This window comes from Papaver somniferum, unplaced genomic scaffold, assembly GCF_003573695.1.
Source record: "Papaver somniferum cultivar HN1 unplaced genomic scaffold, ASM357369v1 unplaced-scaffold_125, whole genome shotgun sequence".
NCBI lineage: Eukaryota > Viridiplantae > Streptophyta > Magnoliopsida > Ranunculales > Papaveraceae > Papaver > Papaver somniferum.
This window is the reverse complement of record NW_020621603.1, coordinates 12,380,936-12,389,391: the sequence shown is the minus strand read 5'-3', so window position 1 is coordinate 12,389,391 and position 8,456 is coordinate 12,380,936. Positions and strand designations below refer to the sequence as shown.

At 33.5% G+C, this 8,456-nt stretch overlaps 2 long non-coding RNA genes across 2 annotated transcripts; both read right to left on the bottom strand.

Moving 5' to 3' along the window:
• Window positions 1-1,012: 1,012 nt before the first annotated feature.
• Window positions 1,013-1,987, bottom strand: LOC113331167. Its single transcript, XR_003350747.1, has 3 exons — window positions 1,832-1,987; window positions 1,636-1,680; window positions 1,013-1,046 (listed from the first exon to the last, which is right to left on the bottom strand). It is a non-coding gene; the product is annotated as an uncharacterized LOC113331167 (long non-coding RNA).
• Window positions 1,988-2,670: 683 nt separating this feature from the next.
• On the bottom strand, window positions 2,671-3,283 carry LOC113331234. Its single transcript, XR_003350840.1, has 3 exons — window positions 3,095-3,283; window positions 2,820-2,865; window positions 2,671-2,729 (listed from the first exon to the last, which is right to left on the bottom strand). It is a non-coding gene; the product is annotated as an uncharacterized LOC113331234 (long non-coding RNA).
• Between the last annotated feature and the right edge of the window lie 5,173 nt (window positions 3,284-8,456).

Below are 8,456 nucleotides of genomic sequence, written 5' to 3'. Positions count from 1 at the left end.
CATTCAAGAACTAAATTAACAAATCTAAACAATACCCAAGTTCAGAAGTAACTCGTACACAGAATTCAAGATTTTAATTACGTCAAATTATTACATGATCAAATAACTTTCAACCAAAACCATAAATGGTGCTACCACCTCTCTGCAACCTTTTCACAAACAATTTCTTACCATAACAGCTACCACCATATTTGACAATTACATACTCAGTTGAGTTCTCAAACACTGATTCTAATATGTACCCTTGTAGACGAACTAGCTCATAAACATATTTCTCATTGAATTCAAAAATTACTTTGAATATAATAAGAATACCTTTAATAGTTTGAAGGCCTTTTCCACGATCAAATAACATGCAGCCAAAATCAAAATTAGGAAAAACAACACATATAGAAGTAGTTGGAGATACATGTAAGTTGTGTTAGAGCATAGCTCGGTTGAAGTTACCAAGCGTTGGTATGTCAAGTTTTGTTATCATATTTTAGTATCAAAACTCATCTAGAGTCGCTTGATTAAATACTAGAGTCAACTTCGTTTAGGTTAGACTAGAAAGTCTAGGAATGTTGAGACATACAAGTATTACTCCGAAGACCTGACGAATGTTAAGAAGTAGGGAACTACAACAATGACATCATCCTTCCACTTGAGGGTAGTAATAATGACTTGAATTGTTTCATTCCTAACGTATATTTCAAGTTCTATATTGAAAACATAACTGCGAAGCTGTATATATTATAATACTTTATAATAATCTAGTGATGTGACATGATCATAATAGTATGATCATGGTATTAGAGAATTAGACTACGAAGTATAACGCTTATCTTTTGAACTTCGTAGGTATGACTTCGACATAATCTTATATATATTCTTTTGATTATGTGAATGGGTTATGGTGAAGGTTGGATCCTAGGAAACAACATTTTACATTTGTTTAAAGTAAGTACATTCATGAATTTGTTTCGTGAACCGAAATGAAAGTCATTAGGCTTATTGGTCCGGCTATTCATTGCAAAATTGCATACTTGAAGGTGTAGGCAAGATACCTGCAATAGAAACAATACATACTTCTCAGTTCTATCAATCTTGCACAATAATAACATACGAAAGCCATAATCTAGGATACCTACTTATCATATTAACTCTTTACATTAATATTATGTGAGCGAAAGATAATAATTCTAATACATGCCAGGGTTAACAAGAGATTGATAGCATCATTCACTAAAGCCATTACCCATCAACTGCCCTACAATTACTAAACTATACCAAGTATCACTATGAAAACCATAAGAACATATTCAGTGTCTCCAATAAATAACGTATCTAACTTTCAAGTATATTCATGACTGACAAATCCAATACCTCAAAAAATAAAGGATGCAGAATGAAGAATTACATGAGCAAAAGAGAATTGCAGAACATAAGCAAGAATAATGGTTAACTGCAGACACATGTTAATGCTCTACTCCTCTTACATACTCTCTTACAGACACACAACAGCAGATTCATTGCACTAAGCCACAGCATGCCACTGCAAGAGTGCGCTATTAGCATATCATTGCACTAAACCACTCTGGGCATTTTGGTCACCTTGTAAGCACACAAATACGAAGTGAAAGAAAACAAACTTACTTAGTAACATCTATGGTGCAACATCATGTCCTGTTTCATCCACACCTGATTCAAATTACAGAAGCACAAGACGTTAGTTAACATATGCATATTTACAATCCAGCTGGACAATAATGATTGGTGTTATCTTTCAAAGGAGACCCGGTAATCATAAACCAAATAAGTGCTCTATCTGTTCTTTATTTCTTCAACTTACCGTCCAGATATTCCCCAAAGTTATGTTCTAACAGTGCAAACTACTCCTTCAGATAAAAGAGTTCATCTACAGTCAATTTCTTGGACAATGCCAGAAAAGCAAGGGTAGTGGACAAACCAAATTATGAGACATGATCAATAATAAAGCAAATTTCGAGAATATTAAAGTACTCACTCTTAATGTAACTTTATATAGATATGATGAGCGCATACAGGATTTCATGAGCCTAAATATTATAATATCAGTAGGTACTGTTATATTATTGTAGTTCTGAAATCCAAGGATGACCTGCCAAAAAAAATGTAATTAGGAATGCAACTTCTTTCTTAAAACAAATAACCTAATCAAGTTAAAACCAACAAGTCCCAAGACTAAACCACAGCCTGCAAGATTATCATGCAACACCAACATCGCAGCCCTACCATTACTGAAGTAAATAAAGAATGCAATAAGAATTTTACCCTTTTTTCTGTACTTTCAGGCTTTTTCTCTACTTAATGTGCAGTTATGTTGGTCTTCTGTTCAAGATTGTATTTTTTTTCCACACCTCAATTTCCTTAAATTACGAGGCCAAACTGCAGAAGAGAAAACTAACACACAATTAAACCAATCAACAAAAAAACACCAAATTTTCAATTGAAAACTAAAACCCAGAAAAATAAAACCCACTTATTAAACTAACCTCACCTCAGATCTTTCAACTAAAACAGATTACTCTTTTTTCTCATCAGCACCACCACACCATCATCACAAGAACCCTGAATGGAATTCAATCACAGTTATCTTAACATGATCTGGTAGCATAGATTTTGAGAAGATAAAACGCTAATTAGTCAAATGTACCATATCACCTCAAAACCCAAGAGTCATTAGCAGCATTTACTGCCGATTCCAAGAGCTGGATCACCCAAAACAAAAACAAAAAACAAACATTTCAGAGACCAAATACAAATAAATTAGACAGACTTATGCAATCAAAGAAATAAACCTCTAATTGTTCCTGCTTCTCAGCTTTCGACTAATCTACTCAATATCTGAAAAAATCACAAACCAAAATCATTATAAATGCCACAAATTTCAGATCTGAATGATGAAATACTGTTAAGACAAACACAAATATAATAACCTAACTCAAAACTGAGATCATAAAACATAAATTAAAACCAAACCCATGATTTAAACTCCATGAAATCAAATGAAGAAACATAAAAATTGCGAATCCTTGATTTATTTTCTCAACAAATATGAGAAGATCCAACAAACCTCAGAAGAGATATATAGAGAAGAAATTTATCTTGATGGGAGAATCGAACGGAAAATCGAGATACTCTCTGATGACAAAACCAATTACCAGATCCACTCATAAACGCACCGAAATCACTAAATAAAACCTCATCAATAAAGTGATCAGGGACGAAGAAACGAGAGGAAAGGGAGGTGAGAGGGTGAGATGCAGAGGATAGGAGAATTAAAAACAGATAAGGTTGATTGATATTCTCTTTCTTCTAGAGATATGTGGAGTATAAGAAAACCTACCTCGAGTAACTAATCAAGGAGATGTAGGCACGCGATTTCTTATTTGTGCGTTTCGCACAAGTACCTTAACTCAGTTATTGTGTGGTATATCCAGACGATAATTCCCTATAACACCGATGTAATTGGTCCAAGAATATCTGATGGTTAGCTTCTTGCCATGTGTCAAAAGCAAAATTTATGAACGGTTCTCTGGTTTCAATAATAAGTGGAGCACCATGTGATATCGTTTAAAGCTTTGGGAAGTATAAGAAATGAGTAGTAAGAATGAAAAACTGGAGACGAAATATATCAGAATTGAACATCACAGGTTCAAAGATTACTCGAGTTAGACCTAAGTATCTCGTTTGGATGAACTGAAGACGAAATATATCAGAATTGAACATCACAGGTTCAAAGATTACTAGAGTTAGACCTAAGTTTCTCGTTCGGATGAACTGGAGACGAAATATGTCAGAATTGAACATCACAGGTTCAAAGATTGCTAGAGTTAGACCTGAATTTCTCGTTCGGATGAACTGAAGACGAAATATATCAGATTACTAGAGTTAGACCTGAGTTTCTCGTTCGGATGAACTAGAGACGAAATATATCAGAATTGAACATCACAGGTTCAAAGATTACTAGAGTTAGACCTAAGTTTCTCGTTCGGATGAACTGGAGACGTAATATATCAGAATGGAACATCACAGGTTCAAAGATTACTAGAGTCAGACCTGAGTTTCTCGTTCGGATGAACTGGAGACGAAATATATCAGATTCGAACATCACAGGTTCAAAGATTGCTAGAGTCAGACGTGAGCTTCTCGTTCGGATGAACTGGAGACGAAATATATCAGATTTCGAACATCACAGGTTCAAAGATTGCTAGAGTTAGACTTGATCTTCTCGTTCGGATGAACTGGAGACGAAATATATCAGATTCGAACATCACAGGTTCAAAGATTGCTAGAGTTAGAATTGAGTTTCCCGTTCGGATGAATTGAAGACGAATATATCAGATTCAAACATCACAGGTTCAAAGATTGCTAGAGTTAGACCTTAGTTTCTCGTTCGGATGAACTGAAGACGAAATATATCAGATTGGAAAATCACAGGTTCAAAGATTGCTAGAGTTAGACCTGAGTTTCTCGTTCGGATGAACCGAAGACGAAATATATCGGATTACTAGAGTTAGACCTGAGTTTCTCATTCAGATGAACTGAAGACGAAATATATCTGATTGGAAAATCACAGGTTCAAAGATTGCTAGAGTTAGACCTGAGTTTCTTGTTCGGATGAACTGAAGACGAAATATATCAGATTACTAGAGTTAGACCTGAGTTTCTCGTTCGGATGAACTGGAGACGGAATATATCAGAATTGAACATCACAGGTTCAAAGATTAATAGAGTTAGACCTATGTTTCTCGTTCGGATAAACTGGAGACGAAATATATCATAATTGAACATCACAGGTTCAAAGATTACTAGAGTTAGACCTAAGTTTCTCGTTCGGATGAACTGGAGACGAAATATATCAGAATTGAACATCACAAGTTCAAAGATTGCTAGAGTTAGACCTGAGTTTCTCGTTCGGATGAACTGAAGACGAAATATATCAGATTACTAGAGTTAGACCTGAGTTTCTCGTTCGGATGAAATAGAGACGAAATATATCAGAATTGAACATCACAGGTTCAAAGATTACTAGAGTTAGACCTAAGTTTCTCGTTCCGATGAACTGAAGACGAAATATATCAGATTGGAAAATCACAGGTTCAAAGATTGCTAGAGTTAGACCTGAGTTTCTCGTTCGGATGAACTGAAGACGAAATATATCAGATTACTAGAGTTAGACCTGAGTTTCTCATTCAGATGAACTGAAGACGAAATATATCAGATTCGAACATCACAAGTTCAAAGATTACTAGAGTTAGACTTGAGTTTCCCGTTCGGATGAACTGAAGACGAAATATATCAGATTACTAGAGTTAGACCTGAGTTTCTCGTTCGGATGAACTGAAGACGAAATGACCATATTACCCTTATCGGAAATAAGTAAAGTAAATAGTACGAACAATGAAAATGACCATATTACCCTTACTAGAAATTAGTGCAATAAATATCATTGAGATAGTGACAATAACCATACTACCCTTATTGGAAATAAGTGCAATAAATATCGCACAGACGGTGAAAATGACTATACTACCCTTACTGGAAATTAGTGAAATAAATATTATGGAGACTGTGAAAATGACCAGACTACCCTTATAAAAAAATAAATAAAGTAAATATTACAGACTGTGAAAATGACTATTTTACCCTTACCAGAAATAAGTACAATAAATATTATGGAGACTGTCAAAATGACCAGACGATCCTTATCGGAAATAAGTAAAGTAAATATTACAGACAGTGAAAATGACCATACTACCCTTACTGGAAATAAGTGCAACAAATATTATGGAGACTGTGAAAATGACCAGACCACCGTTATCGGATATGAGTAAAGTAAATATTACAGTCTGCTAAAATGACCATTTTACCCTTAGGGGAAATAAGTGAAATAAATGTTATGGAGACTGTCAAAGTGACCAAACTACTCTTATTGGAAATAAGTGCAATAAATATCACACATACGGTGAAAATGACCATACTACCCTTATTGAAATTAGTCAAATAAATATTTTGGAGACTGTGAAAATGACCAGACTACCCTTATCAAAAATCAGTAAAGTAAATATTACATACTGTGAAAATAACTATTTTACCCTTACTGAAAATAAGTGCAATAAATATTATGGAGACTGTCAAAATGACCAGACTATCCTTATCGGAAATAAGTAAAGTGAATATTATATACAGTGAAAATGACCCTACTACCCTTACTGGAAATAACCGCAATAAATATTATGGAGACTGTGAAAATGACCAGACCACCTTTTTCGGATATGAGTAAAGTAAATATTACAGTCTGTGAAAATGACCATTTTACCCTTAGGGGAAATAAGTGCAACTAATGTTATGGAGAATGTGAAAATGACCAGACTACACTTATCGGACATAAGTAAAGTAAATATCACTGACAGTGAAAATGACCAAATTACCCTTACTAGAAATTAGTGCAATAAATATCATGGTGACAAAGAAAATGACCAGACTACCCTTATGGGAAATAAGTTAACTAAATATTATAGACTTTGCAAATGGCCATTTTACCCTTACTGGAAAATGACCATTATATCCTTACGACCGTAAGGGTAAAATGGTCATTTTCACAGTATCCGTAGTATTTACTGCACTAATTTCCAATAAGGGTAATATGGTCATTTTCATAATCTGTAATATTTACTTTACTTATTTACGATAAGGATAGTCTGGTCATTTTCACAGTCTCCATAATATTTATTACACTAATTTCCATTAAGGGTAATTTGGTCATTTTCACAGTTTGTAATATTTACTTTACGTATTTCCGACAAGGGTTGTCTAGTCATTTTCACAGTCTTCATAACATTTATTGCACTTATTTCCACTAAGGTAAAATGGTCATTTTACAGACTATAATATTTACTTTACTTATTTTTGATAAGGGGCAGTTCAGTCATTTTTATAGTCTCCATGATATTTGTTGCAATAATTTCTAGTAAGGGTAATATGGTCATTTTCACAGTCTGAAATATTAACTTTACTTATTTTTAATAAGGGTAGTCTGGTCATTTTCACAGTATTGCACTAATTTCCATTAAGGGTAATATGGTCATTTTCATAGTTTGTAATATTTACTTTACTTATTTCCGATAAGGATAGTCTGGTCATTTCCCCGTCTCCATAATATTTATTTCACTAATTTCAATAAGGGCAGTATGGTCATTTTCACCGTCTGTGTGATATTTATTGCACTTATTTCCAATAAGGGTAGTTTGGTCATTTTGACAGTCTCCATAACATTTATTGCACTTATTTCCCCAAGGGTAAAATGGTATTTTAGCAGACTGTAATATTTACTTTACTCATATCCGATAACGGTGGTCTGGTCATTTTCATAGTTTGTAATATTTACTTTACTTATTTCGATAAGGGTAGTTTGGTCATTTTCACAGTCTCCATAACATTTATTACCTTATTTCCAGTAAGGTAAAATGGTCATTTTCACAGGCTATATTTACTTGACTTATTTTTGATAAGGGCAGTTTGGTCATTTTATAGTCTCCATGTTTATTGCATTAATTTCTAGTACGGGTAATATGGTCACTTTCGCAGTCTGAAATATTAACTTTACTTATTTTTAATAAGGGTAGTCTGGTCATTTTCACACCCCCAATAATATTTATTGCACTAATTTCCAGTAAGGGTAATATGGTCATTTTCACAGTCTGTAATATTTACTTTACTTATTTCCGATAAGGGTAGTCTGGTCATTTTCACAATCTCCATAATGTTATTGCATATGTTTCCAATAAGGGTAAAGTGGTCATTTTCATAGTCTATATTTAATTTACTTATTTTTGATAAGCGTAGTTTGGTAATTTTCATAGTCTCCATGATATTTATTGCGCTTATTTCCAGTAAGAGTAATATGGTCATTTTCAGTGTGTAATATTTACTTTACTTATTTTTGATAAGGGTAATTTGGTCATTTTCATAGTCCCCGTGATATTTATTGCATTTATTTCCAGTAAGGGTAATATGGTCATTTTCACAGTCTGTAATATTTACTTTACTTATTTCTGATTAGGGCAGTCTGGTCATTTTCATAGTCTCCAGAATAGTAATAACACTTATTTCAGTAAGGGTAAAATAGTCATTTTTATAGTATGTAATATTTACTTCACTTATTTCCGATAAGGGTAGTTTGGTCATTTTCACAGTCTCCACGAATTTAATGCACTTATTGTTAGTAAGGGTAATATAGTCATTTTCATAGTCTGCATGATATTTATTGCACTTATTTCTAGTAAGGGTAATATGGTTATTTTCATAGTAAGGGTAATATGGTCGTTTTTAAAATGTGTAATTTTCCTTTACTTATTTCCGATTATGGTAGTCTGGTCATTTTCACAGTCTCCATAATATTTATTGCACTAATTTCCATTAAGGGTAATATG